Source organism: Protopterus annectens, chromosome 5.part0, assembly GCF_019279795.1.
Source record: "Protopterus annectens isolate FY-2018-M chromosome 5.part0, PAN1.0, whole genome shotgun sequence".
NCBI classification, from domain to species: Eukaryota; Metazoa; Chordata; order Ceratodontiformes; family Protopteridae; genus Protopterus; species Protopterus annectens.
In genome coordinates, this window is record NC_056735.1 from 1352453130 (window position 1) to 1352477845 (window position 24716).

Here is a 24716-nt window from a genome sequence, read left to right on the forward strand (position 1 = left end):
TTGGAGGAGACAGGGCTGCTTATGGCCAAAATCCTTTTTGGAAGTGAAGGATGTCCTGCCCGGTCAGCCTATTACATCTCACCATTCTACTTTGCTAGCCAAGTATTCACTGATGAAAATGTTAGGGCATAAGAAGGAACCCTCAAACCACCCCTGAGGGCTCTCTGTATGATGGCCCCACAACCTGACCCTCTACCCTGTGATACTGATTGGGCCATTTGCCTGGGATGGGTCTGCAGATTGACAGGCAGCAGGGGCAAACAGATTTCAAAAACAATGCATCTTTTCAGCAAATGACATAAAAGTGCGATTCCCACCCCCCTTTCCATTATTACTTTAAGCAATCAAGATTTCCCTTCCAGCTTACATTCTAGCAGCAGAAGAGTAGTTTCCAGCTTTACTTACAAATAAGCTAAGAAACATTAAGCCTCTGTAAGTAAGCAAACTGCAATGTGCCAAGCTGGTGGCTCGAGGCAAAAGAAGCAAGTAAAAAAATTCCATGGAAGTCTTCCACAGAATAAAGGGGGTCAATGAAGTTTCATGGAATTTAATCTTAATGGAAGGTTCCTAATTAAAAAAAAAAGCCTATTTATTTATTTTTTTCTTTAATTAAGTTTATTAACTAGGATTGTGGACCAATTCATTATGGACACCATTTCAGCCATAGAAAAGAAGTTACAATAGAATGTGAAAATAGTAATTACAAAGCAAGGCAAAGAGAATACAAGCATATTACATTGTTTCAGTGCAGGAAACAGAATGTAAGGGAGAACTGTGCAGTACACATCTAATGCAAAACAAACATTTTACAGAGTTTCTAATGAAAAATATGTGAATGTAATACATAAATGAATGGCTCAAGTGTTGATATTTACAATATTTACATTTTTTGCAAATAATCTGATACATCAGAAATTAATGGCAAAATTGTTTTGTGCCTTGGTCAGTTAGCTGTACATGGATCACAGAAAGTCAGAGATACGGGGGGGTGAATTGGGAAGTTAAAGAAAAAGAAGTAAGAACTCAGTAATGGAGAGATAGAAGTTGAAAACTGTTATTGTTTACAGAATTAAGTGGGTTCAAGTTACTGCTGGATGACTGAAGCAAGTGCAGGTGGCTCTCCAAAAGGTGAATACTGTTGCTCTCAGTTTGCTGCTCCAGTTTGGGTCCTTGGTTTATTTAGAGAAATACATTACAATCATGAAAGTAAATGTGTAGTGCAGGGGCATGGGGACTAGCCAGGTTTTAGTTAGGGTGCAGATGCCACAGGTATTTTGTGACAGCCAGTGCTGGAGTTGGCGAAGCTTGCCATTTATACCTCCACAACTAATACAACTTATTTGCATGCGTTTGGTATAAGGGGGGGGGGGGTGATTTGGAAACATGCATATTACACTAATTTGCTTTTGTTCGTGGCCCTGGATTTCTATGGATGTCTCCAGACAGTAGTAGTAGTAGTAGTAGTAGTAGTAGTAGTAGTAGTAGTAGTTGTACTAGCAGTAGTAGTAGTTGTAGTAGTAGTAGTAATAGTAGTAGTAGTAGTAGTAGTACTAGCAGTAATAGTAGTAGTAGTAATAGTAGTAGTAGTAGTACTAGCAGTAGTAGTAGTAGTAGTACTAGCAGTAGTAGTAGTAGTAGTAGTAGTAGTAGTAGTAGTAGTTGTACTAGCAGTAGTAGTAGTAGTAGTAGTAGTAGTAGTAGTAGCAGCAGTAGTAGTAGTAGTAGTAGTTGTACTAGCAATAGTAGTAGTAGTAGTACTAGCAGTAGTAGTAGCAGCAGCAGCAGCAGCAGCAGCAGTAGTAGTAGTAATAGTAGCAGCAACAGTAGCAAGTAGTAGGACAGTGATTATTTTGAAACATTTTGTATTTCCAACCGGTGATTCAATAATCATAGTTGGGATCGGCTTTCTTTTCATATTACTTAATGAAGTACAAGACATTTGGAAAGTATGCTTTAATGAGGAGGGTGGAGTGGGCATACAGTTTTTATACTGCCGTTGAGAGTGGCTATTAGTATATAGCAATGTTCAAAGGAGATTATTACAGAAGATTAGTATAGTGAAAAGAATTAAAAGTATAGGAAGCAGTTGTTTGATGCTTGCTGCTGGAGTCACACTGAATTTGTTTCACTATGGCTGCACAGAACAGAAGGTACAGGTAAGAGTAGCTCTATTTCAATTGTTAATGGGTGCTATAGGTTGGAGTCAGTAGTCAGACATTTGAGAGGAAAGTAAGGGATATTGTAGCATACTTGGGTTAATAAGGAAGTTTGTTTGTTTGTGTCTTTTGGCTTTTCCTGGTTAGGGGTCGCCACAGCGGAACTCCGGTCTGCTAATGATTGGCAGTAGATTTTTACGTGCTGAGTTACCAGCCCTGACACAGAACCTTCAACGAAGGTGTGCCCATTCACGCATGTCTACACACAGAAGACGCTCTAGCTGAGAATCGAACAGGACAAAGTCTTACTGTGAGGCGACAACGCTACCGCAGCACCGCCACCACAGTATTTAACTTTGTAAAAACAGAATAATGCCCTTTAAAACTGCACAGTTTACAAAACAAATTTCATTCGGATTACAGTACGTAGTGGGACTGATAATGTTGTTTTGAATGTAATGGAGATATCAGTGTGTAAGTATGTAGGGGGGGATACAGTTGTGTAAATAAAGTTACCATAAAGGCAGGATGTTCACATGATCACTGCTATAGGAGCCTAAGTTATATGGGTTATATCTTGCATAGGATATAACAGCCGGCCAGCTTTCAAAGCCTCAGGGCACCTTCCACATTCCCAAAATGTTAGTTAGGTCAAACTGACCTGAGCTGACTAAAAAGAGAGGTTTGAGCGTCAAGCCCTTCAGAGCTTTTATGTCAACTGAGAGAGTGAGGCTAATCCTTGAGAAGACATTGTTAGGAAATGAAAAAAAAATACATGTCCACACCCTGACACCACACCAAAAACAAGGTGACAGGGGGGTTGGGGGTGGGACAGGCTACTGCAAATGTGATCATTCAGCCATCTACATTTATGGCAAGTTTACTTGCACAGCTGTACTATGTTCTTCACATTGATCACTGCCACAGTAGCCTACACTACAAGGGTAGATTACCATAGCTTAGAAAACCTGGTAGGTGGAAAGGGCAGGTTCTCCCCAGAGAATGGTCCTATCAAAACCTGTCTTAGACCTAGAAAGGAGTCTAGTTTTTATGTACTGTAAAAGTATACAGAGAGAACCAAGTTGCTACTTATAGACTTCTAGAGACTAACCCATTCCAAAAAGCCATAGAGGATGCCAAGACCCATGTAGAATAAGCATTGACCCTGCCTGGAATAGTTTTGTTGAGGTGGGAATAACAAAAGAGTAATAGCTTGAGATAAGCATTTGGAAGTAGTCTCCTTTTACAGTAACAGGCTGTTCTTCTTCTTACATCACAAGAAATGGACAACTGATCTGAAGTTCTCAAAGATTTTGTTCTGTTAAGATAGACAGACAGATAGACTTGGCTTAAAGTAAACTTGGATAACACTCTAGGCATGAAAGAAAGATTATTTCTCAAGGAAACCCAGTCTCTGTGGAAGATGAGATAGGGTTGACTCACCATAAGAGCTTGCAACGTAGATACTCTTCTTGCAGATGTCATAGCAATTATCAAAACAGTTTTCTGTGTAAACTTCAAGCCAGCCAAATGAGCTTGTTCAAACAGAGCAAGTGTTAGATTCTCTATCACAAAATTAAGATTCCAGGGAGGGGCCATTGGTTTAATGTGAAGGTTTTTATGTAATGCCACTTTCAAAAACATTTTCACATGAGATTCCATGTGCAGATATACTGAAATGTCTGACAAATGAACCTTTACAGAGAAGTGAGACAAGATAGTAACTCATACAGATACTGTAAAACCAAAGAAGCAGTAGCCCTGAATGTGTGCTGGTTGTTTTGTTGGCACCAACTAGAAAACATTTTCCATTTGATAATATATGACTTTTCTAAACTTTTTTACCAGCTGCACATCCTCAGAAGACAGGAGCCTAAAAGTTATTAAGACCCTATCATCCAGGCAGTTAATTGCAGTTGTTAAATATCCCTGATCTTGCATAAGTAAATCCAATCTGTGAGGAAACTTGTAGTAATTGCTACAGGCCAATTCCAAAAGATGGGAGAAACACTGTTGACTTGGCCAGAAGAGTCACCACAATGATCTTTGGAGAGTCCTTCTAAATCTTAAGAAGTCCCCTGTATATCAGTGGAAAGGGTGGAAAAGTATACACAAACATTCCTGTCGGAAAAGAAAAGGCATCATCAGCCTTCCAGGTCTTCCTCCATGGAGTTCTGGAACATAATTTTGTCAATTGGTTGTTTAGAAAGGAGGCAAAAAGGTCTACATGATGAATTCCTAATGGATGAATCAAATGTTTTAAGACCCCATGATCCACTTACCATTCATGAGGATCTCCCTTTGTCTTGCTCAGCTGGTCTGCCACCCAGCTTTGCTCTGACAGAATGGAACATGCCTATAGAGTTGACAGTGTGTTGTAAAGCTATATCCCAAGCTAACATGGCGTGTCTGCAAAGGGGGTAAGATCTGGTTCCTCCTTACTTGTTTAAATACCACATCACTGTGTTATTGTCTATAACTACTTGAAGAGTCCCTGGGGACCGCAGATGATTCAGAGAGAGGAGATCCTTGATAACAGCTAGCATCCCTTTTACATCTATGTGCTTTCATCTGTCATTCTTGTCCCAGAGACCTTGAACTTTTATTCCCCTTGTCACCTATCCCCAAAGTCAGAGGTTTCTGTAGTGACTGACTGCTTTGGAGCAAGAGGGGAGAATGACGGACCTGGACTCATGGATATTTGATGTCTCCATCAAGTCATTTTTTTTTCACAAACCCCAATGGGTGTTGATGCTGAGACCAAAGAGACTTCAGATACCATTTTATCTTTCTCAAGTGGAATCTTGCATAAGGTATCATGAAAATCATGGATGTTCTGAGTCCCAGAATCCTGAAGTATAACCTTGTTATGACAACTTGATTGGAAACCCCGTGGAATAAATCCAACCATGGGTCTATTTTTCCTGTGGAAGAAAAGCTCTTTTTACTCAGGTGTCTACAGGCACTCCAGAAACACAATCCTGTGTGACTGAGTCAAAAATGACTTTTAGATGTTCTCTTGGAATCTCAGGCTGAGTAGAATATCTCTTACCCAGGTGATAGATTCTTGACACTTTGAAACAAAGACATGCAAGTAGTCTAAATATGGAAAAATATGGATATCTTGTAGCCTGCAATGGGCCATGACAGGAGCTAGACACTCGTGAATACTCTTGGAGCAGTGGATATTCCAATGGTTAAGGCAGAGAACTGATAATGTGATACAGACACACAAAACCTTAAGGAAAACCTGAAATCTGTAAGAACAGGAATGTTATGATAAACACCTTTTAAATCTAATGTTAATAAAAAACTCAAATGAGGGAGATGGAGTATCAGGTTCTTAAGTGAAAGTATTTTGAATGCTGGCACCATCAGAAACTGATTTAGGAAAGAAAGATTCAGCGCTGATCTTCAGGCATTCTCTTTCAAGGCACTAAAAACAGTCTTGAATAAAAATCCTTTCCCAGCTGGGAAGGAGGAACAGCTTCTATTACCCCCTGAGACAGCATAAGATGTAGGGCAAGACGGAACAGAGGGGTTTGGTCTGGTGGTTGAGGAGGAATCCTCCGGAAAGGAGGAATTTCCTCCCACTTCCATTTGTAACCTAGACGGATCACATTCAGTACCCATCTGTCTGTAACAGTCTGCTGCCAAACAGAAAAATGGAGATTCTAACCTTCTGGAAGGGTGAAAGGACTGCCATGATGTGGTAGGGGACAAGGTCCTTTTACAGTCTTCTGCCTTGTTTGACTTTATTCTGGTGGGTTCCTGCTTTATTTTTGGCACCTCAGAGCCACTGCTTTTTAAACATATGTCTGCCAGCAATCTGCTGAGACTGTTTATTTTGTTTCTTGCTAAAATTGGACAAGGGACAAAAAAAAATCACTTGGAGAATTTAGAAGAGGAGGACTAAAAATCTGAGAGATCCCCTGAAGCAGCTTACCTTTCCCATCACATTTTTGATAACTTCTACTGTGAAGGATACAAAAACAAAATCTCTTTCTAAAGGAGAGTTCAAATTTTCATTTTTGGCATCATCTGGGAAGTTTTGAGAAGGCAGCCAGGCAAACCTCCTCAAAACAGTACCAGTGGCTACAGCCCTGGAAGCAGTATCTACAGAGTCACAAACGCACTTCAAACAACAATGAATAGTTACCTGAGAAACAGAAGAAATTAGACGATGCAAAGCAGATTTTTCCTAATAAGATAAAACTGCAGCCAAAGCATTCCTCATGCCTTCTCAATTAGTCGATATAAACTTAATCAAGCAAGCCTGACAATTCAGAATTCTAAAAATCAAAGTTGCAGAGGTATAAACTTTTTTTCACAAACTTAACAATGACTTTACTGTTCTTGTCAGAAGAAGGATCATAATCAGCAAAATCTTTGGCAAAAGCTGAAGTAACTAAAGCTTTAGCTGCTAGGTCAGGTCTGGGATTAATATATAAAAACTTTAAGACTTAAAAACATTTGCAAATTCTTTCTGCTTTATTAGGGGAAGCAGACTCACTTTCAGGTAAACCAGAGGATGCGACAAACACAACTTCCAATGCTGACAGCACTGGGGGGGGGTGAGGGTTCTCGACATTCCAGTTACAGTAATTCACAGTATTTTCTAAGGAACTGAGCGTTTCCCACTGAAAACATTGACTGCTTTCTGGAAATTATCACTTTGAGGAATTCACATTTCCTGAGACTTTCAGATACCATACTCTCCTCAGAATCTGAATCAGAAACCTGAAGAGAAAAATCTGCATATGTCCCTTCACATTCTTCTACAGATTCCACATCAGGAATCCCTTTTCCTTTTACCAGATACTACCATACAAGATACAAGGATCAATAGTCTGCACAAGACTCTTGTCTTGTGAAACTTGACATAGGAAAAATTACAGGCTTAGCTTTCTGTCTCTTTGACAGAAATTTTGAAGCACACAAGAGTTAATATTGCCAGCAACAGTTTCCTCATTCATGGGCATAACATTCTGGTTAAGCAGGGTCATATTTGCTATCATGACAGACAAAACTGGCTCTCCCTTGCTCACTGAGGAACCAGATTTTAAAACAGAAGAGACATCCACCTGCTTCTCTGGTAAATTAACAGGCTGCTGTGATGACTTAGGCTGCCTAATTAACTTTAACTTTTGGTGACTGGAATAAGTTTCAACCAAAAGGGCCAGTAGTGTGTTCCATGGTCAAGCTAAAAATGATACTTACTTCCTGGGAAAGGATAGCAGCATTTGTCAGTAAAACAGGAAAGTAACAAAAAAGTCACCATTCCCCAAAAAACAAACTAAAAAAAGACACAGTAAAAAGCACTTTGAACACTTTCCCCATGCCCAAAAAGTAAAATGAACACCGTTTCTAAACACAAAAAGTAGTTTTGAACAACTTTTTAAAACAGAGGTTAAAAAGAGTGCCCTCACTTAAAAGTAAATAACAGTAACAAGACCATCAATAAAATACTTTTCAATAGCTTTAAACTATTTGTTTTTCACAAATACATAGTTTAAATAACTGCAAAAAGTAGTGTGGAAGGTTTTTCTCCAAGGATAACTTATCTTACCAGCAATGGAACAGGATTAGCCATCCCTCAATCCTTGAATGCCAGTAGAGGAGCGGTCTTCTCAACAGCAGGAAACCTTTGAAGGGCTTGGTGCTAAAACCTGTTCAGCTAATTGTTTGGAGATGTGGAATTTGCCCTGAATTTCTGGAAGATGGCTGGCTATTATATGCAAGATGGAATTCATAAAGCTTAGACTACCAGTGGTCAATATGAAGAACATTAAAATAGAGTATGGAGTGAGTTGTTTATTGCACAGATTCTTATTTGCACTTTGTCTTCTTGTATTAGGAGTGAGAGCGTTTACAATAGGAGTGACAGCACTTTAAAATGTCACTGTTGGTGTACACAGAGGGTTGTGGAGCATTGACAGATATAATTATAATTTTGTGGAGATCATTAATTTGTTGGTTGTACAAGGCTATAGAGGTTGGGAGTGTGGATAAGTAAGTATAAATGAAGAGACCTGAGAGTACCAGGGATGGTACAGGTGAAAAGCATAGTGGGCCAACGATCAGTAAGTGGTACACAACACATATACACAAATGCACCAAGGTAGAGCCAAGGGACAATTACAGTGTACTAGGTGAGGAAATAAAAAACATGCAATTTATTTGTATGTAAAGGGAACAATGTACAAACTTACAGAGATTAAACAAGCTTTAGCCAGCTATGTGCTATACAGAAGGTGGTGCAGCTTTCACCATACAAACAGCAGAGCCACACAAGGTAGACTGTTATGACTGCTAAACAGGAAACACAAGTAATGGGGCAGAAACACATTACTCACAAAAATCAGTTACTGCAAAGTAAGCCACAGAGTCCCAAAGGTGTTTGTTAGTGGAGCAATCATTGACATTAGAGAGGGAAGAATGGTACCTGTATCAAGCAGCAATGTTGCAGAAATCTTGGAGGCTTCCAGAACAGTGCAGCTAATCAGAACAGGACTGCAGGAATAAACAACATATTTATTTATATATATATATATATGTGTATAGCTTAAATACTTCGAAGACAACTCCACCTAAATTTAGCTGTATCATCATAAATTGCTTTTGTATTTCCTATAATTCAAACCAAAGACACATTTAAAGAAAATATTATTTAAGCATATCTTCCTCTGTTTTGGTCTGCTGATTCTGCAGACTTCGTGCTTGCTATCTTGGTTGCTGTGAAATCACATATCTTTACAGTTTGGCATTTCTTGCAGCAGCTGCAGGCTTAGAAGGAAAGTTAACGAGTAGGAGTGTAGGAGATGTGGCTATACCCAAGACATTTACAATCTTCGATAACAAAATAATCGGGCAGCTCAATCTAAGCAGAAATTTTATATGAACACTTTCACTCACTACACTGTTGCTAGAGAGATGCATGACATGTCAGTTGACACCTCAACTGAGAGAAGTTTAACACAAGAAAATAGTTTAGCAACTCTTTCTGACAGAACATTAGGCAAACATGCACATGCCTGCTCATGACCCAACTACTAAGTCAAATGAAGCCTTTGCAAAATAAACAGTAATACACCCTCTAGAGCAACTCAAAGAAAAGCAGTAATTATAAGCATGCCGCCACTTTGTCAAAATGGAGACAACAGTGACTTGTATGTTCTTAGTATGCCTTATGAGGGGTCACATTGTGCACTGAAGAAGGCAGCAGCTTTGGTTACAAATCAAAATCATGTCATAGTGTCAGCCTAAAAGAGGTCACATTATACAGCAAACTTTGCAGCAATAGCTATGGTAGTGTGATGCTAAACTTCTAGAAGGAAAGAACACTTTTATTTTACTGGTTCCAAAAAACAATTTCCAAAAAGTTTAGTATCTTGCTTCTTTTCAAAAGAATTTCATGACAGGTGGAGGATAAATGCTGCACTTTCTACAAAAACTCATAAAAAGATACAATGATTTTGCTTAAAGTGAAAGCCCAAGAGGTCCATCCAACACATTTTTTTTAGAAATCAGAAAACATTGTACCTTTCAGTACTGTAAGAAGGTGCTAACAGTCACAAAAAAGTGATGAAACTTTATTAATTACAAGTGTATTTACTTAATTTGGTTATTTCAAAAAAAAAAAAAAAAACAGTGGCTTTCATGATTTCTTTACAAAGACTGTACACTGCATAATTTCTAAAATATGATTTAAACAGTGAGAATACAATGGAAACAATATGTATAACTAACAATATTATGAGAACTGTAATAAAGTTATTTTACGGAGATGTTCCAATTCAGGCTGGCCTTAAGATTACAGAATCCCATCTTTCCTTAATTCCCTTCAGGGGTAATTCATAATGTAGCAATTAGCTTTAATATTGAAGAAAATGGGGCCAGCAACCATCTCTCAACACTTTAAAGCAAGTAAAACAAGAGGTTAGAAATTATGAGCGGATGCAGAATCCCTTATGAGTAAGGGGTTTCTAGGATACTTTACAAAAAGGATCAATGAAATTGTAACTCTTAGTTTTACGAGCACTGATATTTTTAAAAAGCTATACCTCCTATTATACTGATATTGTACATTTTTCTTTTTTTTATTTAATTACTTTAGGTTTATTATATAAAATCAGATATTACCTTGCTCAATTCTTTCATAACACTCTACAATAAATTCCAAATGTATGTCTACATTAATATCACCTTACATAATTACACTACTCTGCCTGTCTCACATTGTAGTTCAGGAAAGTGTAGGTACTAAAGGCATACTATTTTGCATTTTATGTTACTGAATACTTAAATGAAGATCCCATAACTTTGCTTCTACCCTTCTTACTGGTGTGACAATGTGATGCTCCCTTCTACCCCTCCCACTAATGTGAGCCTGTGATGCAGTATTCTACCCTTTCTATGGATGTGACCATTTAATGCTCTCTTTTATCCTTTCTACTGTGGTAACCATGTGATGCTCTCTTCTACCATGTCTACTAACGTAACCATGTTATGCTTTCTTCTACCATTTCTACTAATGTAACCATGTGATGCTCGGTCTCTCGTATCCTCATTATTAAGCATTATATGATGCTCTGCTGGTTGAAATGATGTATTTTATTATTTATTTTTATTTTATATTTGTTTACCGGGAAAGTCTGACTGAGCAGAGCCTATTTTCAGCCAAGGCCAAGGGAAAAAAGCTCCACACATAACTAGAATACATAGTAGCAAACAGAATTACAATAATTACAATAAGTTCATAACAATCACATAAGATTCCATTGATTTACAGAGCAATAATACAAACATAGCTGTAGTTTTATAAACAAGGTAAAACAACAGGTGTAGTCTAACAAGTAAAGATTCATATATTAGGACAGAACTTAACATGGTGTTATTCTTGTTATGCAAGTTATCCTATAGTGACATAGAGAACAAAAATGACAGAGGCAGAGGGTCTATATTATTTTATTGAACATTTACATGTTCGAACGTCATATGGTCGACACCATATGATCTAACATGTAAATGTTCGAACGTTTCAACAGAGATCTCTGTACAGTGCAGAAATGGAAGTTTTCCATTGTCTGCACTAGAGTGCGATCTCAGAGTTGGTATATTTAAAGAGTGGGGGGTGTGGGGGTGCAGGGGGGCTTGCCCCCCCTGCTTAACCTTTCAGGTAGCTTTTTTTTTTTCTTTTTTTTATTTATTTATTTATTTTTCAGACTTTTAAGGTTCAGACATATTATGTCGACCATATGGTGTTCGAACTTTTAAAAGTTCAATAATCTAATATAGACCCAAGGCAGACAGGGTGGGGGATATACTTATTATGTGTTATGTTTTGCTTAGAGTGGATGGATTGAAGAAGGAAGGTGATGATGGATAAGAGGATGTAGATGGAGAGATTTATTAGAAAGTTGAAGAGTTACTGCAGTAAGTTCTGTGTATTGTGAAGGAGAATAGTACTAGCTGTGTGTAGCATAATAGGTAAATACAGGAAATGATATGCTGGTCCCTGGTTACCCAGGGAAGTTACATGAGCAACACCATGTGTCTGTTAAATATTGTTTGAGATGTTTTTTAAATTGAGCCACGTTGCTTATTGTTCTAATATTGTGAGGTAATGAATTCCAGATTTTTGCTATGTAGCAGGAATATAATGAGTCTCCTGCAGAGTTTGAAGATTTACTAACTTGTACTAGTAACTTTTTGGTTGAACAAAGAGTGAGGTTATTGGAATATGGTTGGATTAGGTTATGTAGGACAGGGATTTTGTCTGACTGATTGACTAGTTTGTGGGCCTTAGTTAGTTGGTTATATGTTAGATGATGTGGAAATTCTAGCCAGGAGAGTTTTTTTTAAGAGGAATACAGTGGTGTGTCCTGTGTGAGGAGTTTGTGGAACATTTTGCTATTTTATTATAGCATGTTTCTAGCCTATCCAGATCATACTTTTTTCAGGTTATTAAATATGGGAGAAGCATAGAGGAGTGTTGAGAGGAGTTGGGTTCTTGCAATGGCTACTCTTGAACTATCAGTTAGAATTTTTTTATTTCTGTTTAGCATACCCATTTTTTATGTGTCTTCTTGAAAATTTGTGATACGTGCAAGTCAAATTTCATTCTATTGTCAGTTAGGACACCAAGTAGTTTAGTTTGTGTGACAGGCAAAATTTTTGTATTATTGAGTGCTGTGATATGGAAGGTGGTAGGGGGATCTGCAGTCCTAGTGGGTTGAAAAATCATAAGATTGATTTTATTAGGATAGAGTATAAGCTGAGAGCTGGCCAGCCATTATTCAATTTCAATAAAGGATTTTTGAGCTACGTCTTGAAGTTGCTGGGTGGATGTAGCTGTGCAAATTAGCACAGAGCCATCAGCATATTGAATAAATGAAACTACTGGACTAGCAGTGCTGAGTTCATTGGTAAAAATGCTGAAAAGAAGGGGATCGAGGCTAGAGCCCTGTGGGACACCAAGGGTATCTGGGAGTAGGGAAGACAAGTCTCGTCACCATCTTACTGCCTGTTGACAGCCTGTTAGGTAACTTTGGAACCAGGAGAGAGCAGATGGGCTAGGTTTCAGGATAGCAAGCACAGTCCGTAAATTGCTATAAGAAACGGTGTCAAAGGCCTTGGACATGTCCAGAAGGACCAACAAAACTATTTTCCCTTCATTACAACACTGGTTTATAGTAAACTGAGGAGGGCTGTGGTGGTACTATGGTAGGGTCTAAATCCATGCTGTGATTTGGCAAGTAGGTTACGAGTTGTGAGATAGTGAAGAAGTTGGGTGTGTACACACTTTTCTAGCAGTATGGACAGAGGGACAGCATAGCGATTGGTCTGTAGTTTGTGAGCTTGGTGGACTGTCCACCTTTGTGGAGGGAGATTATGTGACAGATCTTCCAGATTGATGGGACATGTTGTTCTGCAATAGAGCAGTTGATCAAGATTGATATTAGGTAGGAAAATCCTTTGGCAGCTATTTTTAGAAAATCTTTAGGTAAGCTGTTGGCAGCTAATGTGGTCTGTTTTAGTTTCATAAGAAGTTTTTCTCTGGTTTTGGTAAGGATTGGGTGGAAAGAAAATAAATCTTTATTACTTATGTGAGAGATAGGAGATAACTCTTGGGGATGGTGGGCGTTTTTTTTTGTTAGGGCCAGAATACTTTTGGTGAAGTATTTGTTGAAGTTCTCAACTACAGAACCTGGTGGGTTTGGTATGTAGTATTAGAATCACCTCCTCCACCAGTATGTACACTCCAAGTACTACAAGCATTTTTTTTTACCAATGGCCTTTCAGAATTCTAACTCTTTTTACAGTTCTGCTATACACATTTATATGGTTTGCCTGTTCTTCATAGTTTTGTGACTGGAATGCCAGTTTTATGGATAATGACTCAGTACCACCCCCTTAAAGCCACAATTCACATTCAACCACACCCACTAGTTATCAACCACAATCTGCTAATGTCACTAACCACTCACTTTTGACTACAATTACTCCCTTCCTTCAATGAGTTATTGCCCACTGCATCTCTCATTGTGCGTGTAACCATTCACTTTCCCAGTCAACAGCCATTGTTTCTGTACAGAAAGAAACTGTCCTACACTTATTTACACCACCAGTCAGGAACATAGCTCTCAACCTATCATCTTGAAAGTGTGGAAAACTATTACTTATAACGTGGAACAAATGGGCAAAATGTGGAACACTTACTAAAAGCTTCATCCCCAATACCCCCAAAAACCTATTAACTTAATATAACACACAAAACTATGCACATCTTCAAATGTTGAAGTGTTACCCTCCTAATAGGAACAAATGTTCCAAACTGACAGTCACACTCTCAGACTTGAGCTAACCTAAAATAAAGGTTATCTAAGCCAAGATGCATGGTGCAGCCAGTGCTTCTACTAAGTGCTGTCTGACTTTGTCTTAGCTTTATAGCCGTCTCAGCTGGGAAAACACTTGAATGCTTTCAGAGAACATTATCTCCTAGCAATTTCTCTTTATCAGATTGTGTCCTAGAGACATGAGAACCAGATACAAAATTTCTAAGCATACATTTATTTACTACAAAAAAGCCTTGTAATACTCAGTATTCTTTTTCATTTACTTGCTTTCTCTTAAAACGTGTTACTACATCAAGCTAATCCAGTCATTCCCCTATGCAATAATGAAAAAAAGCACACTGTTTTTTTTATTTTGTCATGCTCCTTTAACCATTTTTTTTTACATTGCAGTACCTACATTTCTTAAAACTGAACAAGGAGAAACAGAGAAGAAGGGAGAAAGAAAAAAAAACAGGAGCACCTATGTTACATTAATTACATGAAGTAGGGCAAATGCTTTAGAGACCCCTACAAGTCCAAAAAAGTCCAATATTTCTGGATTTGCTTGTTCTGTCAAGTTTCATAAATGTAATTATTGCTTTGTAATCCTACATTTGTCAATGTCCAAGTTTCTGGTTTTATTCTTGTTCATATCCATCTCCCAAATCCTGTCTCTGCTTCGTTTCCAATGTATTCTCCATTCTTCTATTCAACTGTGTTGTGTTTTTTTCCCTCTCTCAAGCATGTTCCATTGAAACATTGGGAAATGTTTTACTGGCACAGTCCAGAAGCAAAATCCCCTTCTGTTTCACAGCTCACATTTTATTGGACAGGCTTTTGTATTTCCTCCTTAGCATGTACTTCATCAAAAATGCTTTTGTCCCTCCAGAGAAAAACATTTTGAAGATAGCTGGGTACAGCAGTTTGAATCTCATGCCTACTTCTCAGCATTCCCTGAATAATGGAATAAATTGACTCCTGTTCTGCCTGGTGTACAGTGAGTACTCATTCTCCACAAACACTCTGCTGTCTCCCACTTTTAGTATTATGTCATTCTGCCTTGGTTTTGTCAGAATCAACTCCTTCTGCTGGTAAAATTGCATATTTACTATTAAAGGTCTAGGTTGCTTTTTCATAGCCAGGTTTGGACATACACACAATGTGCCCTTTCAATTAAGAATTCCTGTTATGGAATATCAGTCTAGTTACTTATTTGTGCTTTCATAAAATGAATACAACCTGTCCCTTCCAGCTTCTCTGGTACAGCAGAAAATCTCAGTTTTTCCCTACATGCTCTGTCCTCTAATTCTATTATTTTTTAAACATCTCTTCTTGTGCAGTCACGTATTTAGACAGCCTTTTCTTCATTTCAACATCTGAGTTTTGCAGTTTTATCATGTCATCTGAATATCTTTTAAAGCTTCTTCCATTTTTCCAGCCTTTTGTTGTTTGAGTTGATATACTCCATCAGTGTTTGGTTTATTTTAATCAGGTCTATATGCAGTTGCCTTACACTTTCCTCTAGCATGCTAGAAGTCATGTCTGAACCTTGCACTGCTTTTTGATTAACAGCTACAGTACTTTTTCCAGTCAGTGTTCTTTCCTCACCTTTTGTAGCTGATTTTCCTTCAGGTCCTCTGTATTTCTTTTTTTTTTCCTGGCATCCAGGCAGTGCACTTACTAGTCAGTTACTGAAATTTACCCAGACATTTAGGTCTACTGGCTTTCTCTGCCAAGTTTCTGTTTTCATGCTGGGAGAGCTAGAATTAAGTTGTTACTCAATGTCCTACCACATTGGAAGTCCTCCTGGCATGATTTTTGAAAGCAACGTTTTTCGTTGGGTGGTTTATCATCAGATGGGAAAATACAGTGCAGTTAGCAATCCACTTGTTCAGGGTTTGCACAGCTTAAGTCCCTCTATCCCTGGAGCAAGCAAATAAACATCTGTTCTGTCCTTTCCTTCTAAACTCATTCATCTTCTTTCATATAGCCTGTGCTGGTGGTGCACATCCAAAATAAGAAGGGTTCCTTTTGTGCCGGATTTTAAACTCAAAAATAAGTGGGCTAAATAGTTCTGAAAATAAAACTACTTACATCAGAAAATGTAGGTTAGTCACAAGGGATGCCATCTTCAGGAGAAGCTGTATAGGGTTCACTACAAATAAGACTGAAGTTTCATCTGCCAAGAGTTTCAATACTTTAAGAGACACCAAACCATCTGGTATAAACAGAGGACAAACACGCTTGTTATTCATGAGGTTTAGAGTCTAAGTAAAAGATGAATGAAGGTGGGCAAAGGTGACAGACTCCGTGGAGGAACTGCTTAACTGGTGAATATGGGGCAAATGTTCTACCTTCCACAGGCCATGGTGTGCTGAGGTACTTTAAGCACACACCTTGATGACATAAAACATAAGTTATAAGGCTGCTTGAGAAAATTAAGGCTCATTTTTAAACTAATGAAATAAAGTTATAGGATATCTCTGATCATACAGGGGAATTCTTCCACTTAGAAGAAAACATCTGACAAGGGAAATGTTTCCTGGTAGATTCAAGTCACATCTGAGATGCCCACTAGTAGGTCCAGTAATCGTAAGAGATCTAAATATGAAGCCAAGCACTGATGTCAATCTAGGTTCCACCCCAACTAAGGAGGACTTCTTTGACTTGTACTGTGATAGTTTCATGTACAGCCATAGACCTAACAGCCTGAAACCACACCCTTCTCAGCTACTATGGTGTAGCAAGAAAACATTTTAGTCTTTCTTTTTTATTTTATTTAATTTATTTAATTAATTAATTTATTTAGTTAGTTGGTTAGTTAGTTTTGAAAAATCCATGAGTAAATGGGAACACAGAAAAAGTATGGAGGAATCTTCCCTGTCATGGCAGAGAATACATCTACCAGTACGGCCAGCCCCTCCCCCCTTTCTGCTGAGTCATGCAAAACAGGAAAAAACACTTTCTCCTGTTTGATGAAAGGTCAGTGTCTAAATTGTTTCACTTCTAGAAGATCCTGATCATTCAGAATTCCTGAAATCCTTCTTCAGGAGACAACAGAAGCTACAGCTAAAATAAAGCATGTGCAGATTTCTGTGTGATGTAAATGGTGCTTAGTTTATGGCTTATTGTCAGACCACCACTGCCTCTCCACTCTAGGGGTTTCACATGAATGATGCTCTGCTTCTCCACCTACCACAACATGGCCTGGCTGTCTGACTGAGCATTAAGACATTCAGTTGGTTTATAGGAGTCTGAATTCATAGGGGGCCCACTTTCCAATGCAATACACATATCTTCATAAAGTACAGTTGTGTACACTTACCATAAATGTAGATGTTTGAGTGTATTCACTGTTGCAGTCATTACATTTGGGGTAATTTGCTGGCAGGTTGCCCTCAGTTGGCCTGAATAAGAAAGTCTTGGGTCATGCATCAGTTGCTGTCTCCTCTTCCATGACATCAGGTCATCAGGGGTATAAAACATGCAGCCGACGCCATTTTATTCAGTTTTTCTTGCCCCAGATGTCAGGTGCCCCCCAAATGGGGAGCAAATATATAAATAAACAAAAATATATGTAAATGCACTTTTTAGCAACATAAACTTTACTTTCATCTAACAGCAAATACACCACAAAGGCTTTAGTATATAGTGAAGGAAAGAAAAGTTATAGAAAAGGGGGATGGCGGGTGGGTAACCCGGGCTGCAACAGTGAATACACTCTAACATCTACATTTATGGTAAGTGTACACAACTGCACTATGTTCTTCGTGTTTCACTGTTACAGTCATTACATTTGGGTAGAATCCCAAAGCTATGGATGGGAGGATGGAACTAAACAGCATTAGGAGTGGCTATAAGGCCCTGCAGAATTGCAGTGGCAAAGCCTGCTCTGGATTTGGAGGAGAGGCAAATGATAATGCTTTGTGAAGGTATGAACAGAGATCCAAGTAGCAGCCTCTAGAATGTCTTTGGTTGGAACCCCTCTGAGAAAAGCTGCTGAGGTAGAGGCAGCCCTGGTGGAATGAGACCTGATCCCCTTGGGCACAGGTTTACCATGGTGCAAGTAGCAGAAACGAATGCAGTGGCTTATCCACTTAGAAATAATCTGCTTTGATATAGCCTTCCCCTCTGACCCTGCAGCAAATGCTACCAGTAGTTGCTCAGACTTTCTTAGAGATTTGGTCCTGTTTGAGTAGAATCTTAGTTGTCTGTGTACGTCCAATGAATGCAGAATCCGCTCCCCCTTGTTCTGCAGATTTGGGTAAAAAGTTGGCAGGTGAATTGTCTGGTTAAGAGCCACACTGGATACCACTTTAGGCATAAAAGAAGGATTGGTCCTGAGGGACACCCTGTCCGGTTAAAAAATAGTAAAAGGCTCTGCAGCCATGAGAGCCTGTAGTTCTGAAACCCTTCTTGCTGAAGTGACTGCCAAGAGAAAAGCTGTTTTCCAAGACAGAAATTTTATATCCGCAGAAGCTGCTGGTTCAAAAGGAGGCAGGGTGAGTTTTTCCAGCACAAAATTGAGGTCCCATGCAGAAGTTGGTGATCTTCTGGGAGGCCTTAAATTTTTGGCCCCTCTAAGATACTGAGCCAAGATGGCAGAGGCATGTATTTTTATTGAAGAAAAAGATAGGCCCTTGTCAAGCATCTCAGTCAAATATTGTAAAATCTGAGGAATATTGGGCTTTGCTGTGTCTGTTCCTTGTGCTTGGTTCCAAGCACAGAATCTCGTCCACTTATCAGCATAAGATTTTCTAGTACTAGGCCTTCTGGCTTCCAAAATGACATCCATCACAGATTTACTGAGAGGTGTTGCTTGAATAATTAAATGATCAGCCATGCTGCAAGGTTCAGAGTTTGGAGATGAGTGTGCAGAATTTGATTGTTCTGCTGAGACAGCAGTTGAGGTATTTGAGGCAAGTACCAAGGGAGAAGTTGAGACATATTCCTTAGAAGTGGGTACCAGTGTTGGCGAGGCCATTCCTGAGCAACTAGGATCATTCTTGGTTTTTCCTGTTTGACTTTTAGTAAGACCTTGGAGAGAAGAGTTAGAGGGGGAAAGGCATAGACTGACAGGTTTTTCCAACTGAAGGATAGGGCATCCACTTTCCATGCTTTTTTGTGATGAGTTCTTCTGCAAAATTTGTCCAACTGATAATTTTGGGGAGAGGCAAATAGATCTATGTCTGGGCTCCCCCATTTCTGTGTTAACATGCTGAAGATTTGTGGATCCAGTTTCCATTCGTGCGGGTCCATAAGATTTCTGCTTAGGTCGTCTGCCAGAGTATTTTGTTTTCCTGGCAGGAATTGAGCTTGAAGATGTATTTAGCAAGTCAAAGCTGTGTTCCACAATGAAATGGCTAGTCTGCAAAGGGGGTAGGAATGTGTACCCCTCTGCTTGTTTATGTATCACATAACCGTGGTGTTGTCCATCTTTATCAGTAGTTGTCCTGGATGAAGTAAGTCCTTGAAGGCTGTCAGAGCATTCTGAACAGCCAGCATCTCTTTCTGGTTGATATGCAGATGCATTTGTTTTGGGCTCCATTTGCCCTGAATGCATCTCCCCACCAGGTGGGCCCCCCAAGCATAGTCTGATGTGTCTGTAGTTAGAGTTTGGGTGGCAGGGGGTAGAGAGAATGAAAGTTCCTTGTTTTGGTGACATGTCTCTTCCCACCAAAGAAACTCCTGTTGTAGGCAGGGAATGAGAGGAATCATTGTTTCCAGACTGTGACAATGTTGGCTCCATAAACTTTTTAGGTACTATTGAAGTTTCCTCATATGCAGTCTCGCATATGGAATTAGTAGAATGCAGGATGCCATGAACCCCAAAGCCTGCAGAATTTGTCTTGCAGATAACTGGGTTTTTGTTGCCATTTGTTTGAAATATATAGTCAGTTGCCTATGTTTGTCTGGCGTAAGGTAAGCCATCTGGGCAGTTGTATTCAAGCTTGCACCCAGGAATGTAATTATTTGACAGGGTACCAGTTGGGATTTCTTTTCGTTTATTGTGTACCCTAGGCATGTTAGAAGTCTTTTTACAAATGCCAGATGTTGAAGAAGAGTGTCCTTGTCCACTGTTTGAATGAGACAGTCATCCAGATAAGGATAAATTTGTATGCTTCTTTGTCTGCATAATCCAATTACTGGTACGAGGCACTTTGTGAAGACCCTGGGTGCAGTAGATAAGCAAAAGGGCAGTGCAGAGAATTGGTAATGCGAAAAACCTGCCTTGAAGCGGAGGTATCTTCTGCAGGATTCCCTTATTCGGATATGCAGGTATGCCTCTTTTAAGTCTAGAGTCACTAACCAAGCGTTCCTGCCCAGCATAGGCAGTAGCTGTTGTAAAGTCAGCATTTTGAATTTTGGAATGTCCAGGTATGTGTTCAAAATCGATAAGTCCAGTATTGGACGCCAAGAATTGTCTTTTCTGGGTACCAGGAAAAGTCTTGAATAAAAACCCTGTCCTTTTTCCTTTTCTGGTACTGGCTGAATAGCCTCCATATCCATGAGGGACATAATTTGTTTCTGAGCCTCTGCCCACTGATTTTTTGGCAGATCTGGCCATCCGTTTGGAATTGGCAAAGTATGGAAATGAAATCTGTACCCCTGGGATACTATGTTCAATACCCACTTGTCCTGGGTAATTAACTGCCAATTTTGAGCATGAAGTGCTAGTTTTCCCCCCAAGTCGGCTGCCAAAAGATAAGCACTTGGTGATGGTAGAGGAATGTCATTGAGACTGCTTACTATAGGGTTGTGCTTTCTTTCCTCCAGATTTGGAGGTGGAGGCACCCCATTGCTTTGACCTGTAAGAACCCTGTGATTGGTATCTGGAGCCTTTTCAGTGCCTGGATTTGCCTTGAGTGGCTCTGTTGGACACAGGAAAGGACCAATTTCTAGTAGGCCAGTGCCTACTAAACCTGGGTGGCTGCACTTGCAAGAAATCTTTTACAGTTTGCATAAATTTAGCTTTATCTTCCATTTTCTTTAAAACCTCTTCTGCATTATTACCAAACAGAGTATCATGCTGCAAGGGAGCATCCAACAATTTAGCTTTAACATGATCAGGCAGATTTTGCTCCTTGAGCCAGACATGCCTTCTAATCACAGATCTAGTAACTGCGGCCCTGCAAGAGGCCTCCAAGGAATCAAAACCACATTGCAAAGTATGCTTTCCAACTTGTTCTGCTGCATGCAATAATTCCTGCAACTCTTTATTTTCCACACAATCAGAAATCAACATAATTTTCTGTTTCAGTAAGCCCATAACATGCTGTTGATATTTAAGCATATGAAACTGGCAGTTTAAGGCTCTGATTTCCAAGGTAGCAGACGTATAAACCTTCTTTCCCCATCTATCCAGCGCCCTGGAATCTCTGTCAGAGGGGATAGGATTTTTGGCTGTAGAGACCTTTACACCCTTGGGACCCTGAGAAATAGTCTCTGGATCAGCAGCAGGATTTTTTAATAGATATTTGTAGGAGTCAGGAACCCTGTAATATCTGTCTGGCTTACTAGGAGCCAGATGTAGGGAATCAGGAGCCATGCTTGATTCCGAAAACACATCATCAACAATATCTAAAACAGGGGGTATAGCCAAAGGCCTATGCTGAGGAAGAAGAAGGAAATCCCTAAGCCTCTTTTTTGATTCAGAGAAGTCCTGACTCTCCCAGTGGAAATGTTCCCTTAAAGTATGCAAAGTCTCTCCAAAAAAGTAATCCTTAGGAGGAGATGCAGATGGGATGGATTCCTCTGAATCAGATTTCTCATAGGGTGGAATACAAAATTCCTGATCAGAATGTAAACCTGATCCGAAGATTCATAATCAGTGCCTTGCCTAGGCCTCGTAGCTCCTCGGGTGGGGGGGGGGGGTTGAAAACCCCTGGTCAAGGTAATTAAGTCGTCGGCCATTTTGATCATCTGTTTTTTAGGCATTGGAGCCTGTGCACGTGGTTCATGCATCAGTTTTTTAGACATAGAAGATGTTTTTTACCTTGTTTTTGAGGCTGGCGTCAGTTTAATATAAAAATGTTGAGGCCTGAAAATACCCTCAGAAGCCGATGCCTACTCAGCAGCTCCGGACCCATCCAAGGGAGAGACATCTGCGGGGTCAATACTCTGATAATCTCACGGCATAATGGACTATGAATGGGTCTTGGTAGAGGCCTGCGACTCAAAAGTAGTGAGCATCAGGGGCTGAGAAAGCACCTCACTGAGTACCGGCGAACCAGCGACTGGCTTAGGAGAAGCTTTGTCATCGGTTTTGGACCTCGACGGTCTATGTCTGTCTTTTTCTTTGCGTTTTTTCTGAACTCTGGTAGTCGGCTTGCTAACCGAAGACATTTCAGGATAATTAAATCTTGATCCAAAATATTTAGAAGCAAAACTATACCAATGCTTAATAGTGCATTGGTTAAATCTAGCACAAAACCGACAGCAAGACACGTTATGATTTGGGCCTAGGCAAGGAATACAGTACAACTGAAAATCCTTATGAGGTATTTGCTTCCCACAAGTAATGCAATTATTAACTTTTACTGACATTGGTAAGGAACAAGAAAAAAGTTTCCCCAACGGGGTACTTAGCTTTAGGTTGAAGTCTTCGGTTCTGAAACTCGAATGCGAAAATTTCAGGAGTCGGCCAACCGGCACTTGCAAACTGCTTCTGCTTCGGGCACCGCGCGGCAAGAAAGACTGAATAAAATGGCGTTGGCTGCATGTTTTTTACCCTTGATGACCTGACGTCATGGAAGAAGAGACAGCAACTGATGCAAGACCCAAGACTTTGTTATTCAGGCCGATTGAGGGCAACATGCCAGCAGATTACCCTAAATGTAATGACTGCAACAGTGAAACACGAAGAACATGTGCAAATGAAACTGTAAGGTCAGAGTGCCATAAGGACCAAAAGACATTATCACTTATTCACCCAGGTACTAAAGTCAAAACCTCCTGCCTTTTCCCCCCAAAACTAACTAATACTAATGTGTGCTCAATTCTGCTGTAATGAAGACAACCCACTCCAGTCAGGACCAGAAAGAACTTCACCTAGTTTATGAAGTCCCTTAGCACCAAGGAAAATACTCTGAATGCACAAGGGAGATCCCAATGCAATACCTTTTACTGAAAGTGATGCCCATCCTGATTGAACCACAGCAAACAGGTACACAGACCTCATGCATTAATGTGCCAGAAGGCAGGCATCATACCCACTGACAGCATTCACACTCCCTGCATTAGCAGGAGCATGTTCCTGCAGAGAGAGATCATTATGGATTTTAAGTGCTTGTTGAATTCAATGTAGTCCTGACAAGGCAGGAGTATAACCCTTTGCTTTTCTTGCAAATTCTTGCATAGTATTACAGTCTGTGTCTGTTCCAAGAGCTCTTAGGAGACCAACTGGTCACTGGGAGAAACTTCTTTTCAGACAGTACCTAACCACTTTAAATTTAGCAGCTTGTGAGCACATGTAAAACTGGTCAGGCCATAGTGATGTCTCACCAAGGTGGTAGCAAATTCAGTGAAACAGCTTCCCAAAGGTAATCCTGCTGGGCAATCAGTATCAAGTCAGCAGGCTTATTAACCAACACACAGACATAACAGATGTGGTCTAACCTCAATAGGGTTTATATTCCAAATGAATTCTGAAAGAACAGAGTACCACATAACATGCAAATCACTCTAGCCAATTCATTAGTCCTTTTGCCCACATTTTACCCCTGCTACCTGTTACTTATTAGCCCACCTCTCACCCAATCAGCCCACTTATTCCTAATCAAGAGGATGAGGGATGACCACCATTAAGGCAGCCATCAGAGTGATTCATACTTTTTAGCTGGATTTGCTCTAACATTCCCAAACACACACTCAGCTTACCTCGATGGAATGGGAACAGCAATGGGCTGACAGTGAAGAATGTTTCCTCTCACTTCTGCAAGGGATGGTTTCCCTCTTTCAGCCCTCCCCCAATACATGAGCATTGAGGGTGCTTTTCCTGGTCTCCACCAGGAAAATCACACATACCTAGTTTTTCCCTGCATGCATTAACCCTCCGCATCCCTCAAGAGAGGTGAGTAGGACACGTACATTAACTCCTCTTCCTCCTTGCCTGACTCTACAAGTGCTAAGCTGCTAACTAACTCCAAGTCACCTGGGCTGCAGTCAGAGCTCTATTCCTTTGTACCAGGGTGCAAGACAGTTCATTAGTCTTAAAGAAATATACCCAAATGGAATAGTCAGGGCTGCAGATACTGAGCCAATGGATGGTAGTCCTTACGGACTTGGATGTCACAACTGTGAGAAGCAAAACTGCTTGAAGCTTATGGGCCTGTCTTATTCTACTGGGGTCGTACTTCATTACAGCAATGTGGTGACCTCATAGAACATAACCAAGAAATGGGGAGGTTGGCAGAGGCCTACTATGGCCATTAATGGCTCCACCCTCTTTTGGAGATCCTGAACCAGATCCTGTAAGGTCTAACTAAAGTGAAATGTCACTCCAGAATGGGGAAACTAGGGGGTTTGCCTGAGATCAGGAAGATGGCCTACTAACTGCACCCTCCACAGGTATTATTTATTTTATTTTATTTATTTATTTGACATTTGTTGACCAGGTTAGACTGACTGGGCAGCAGCCCTTTTTCAGAGGAGGCCCAAGGAGAAAAGCTCCAAAAAGTACAAGTTACAAAAGTAATGACACGACAGAGTTATAACTAAAATT

General features: G+C 39.9%; 1 protein-coding gene across 3 annotated transcripts in view; it reads right to left on the reverse strand.

Annotated features, from left to right (window-relative positions):
- Nucleotides 1–24716, reverse strand: part of RAB30 (RAB30, member RAS oncogene family) — a 994958-nt gene that overhangs the window by 902544 nt on the left and 67698 nt on the right. The window contains exon 3 of one of the 3 annotated variants that reach the window (XM_044071147.1): nt 8602–8669. The exons of the other annotated variants lie outside the window; for them this stretch is intronic. The gene's annotated coding sequence lies outside the window, so the exon portion shown is untranslated. The remainder of the gene's footprint in view (nt 1–8601; nt 8670–24716) is intronic. 3 annotated transcript variants of the gene reach the window in all.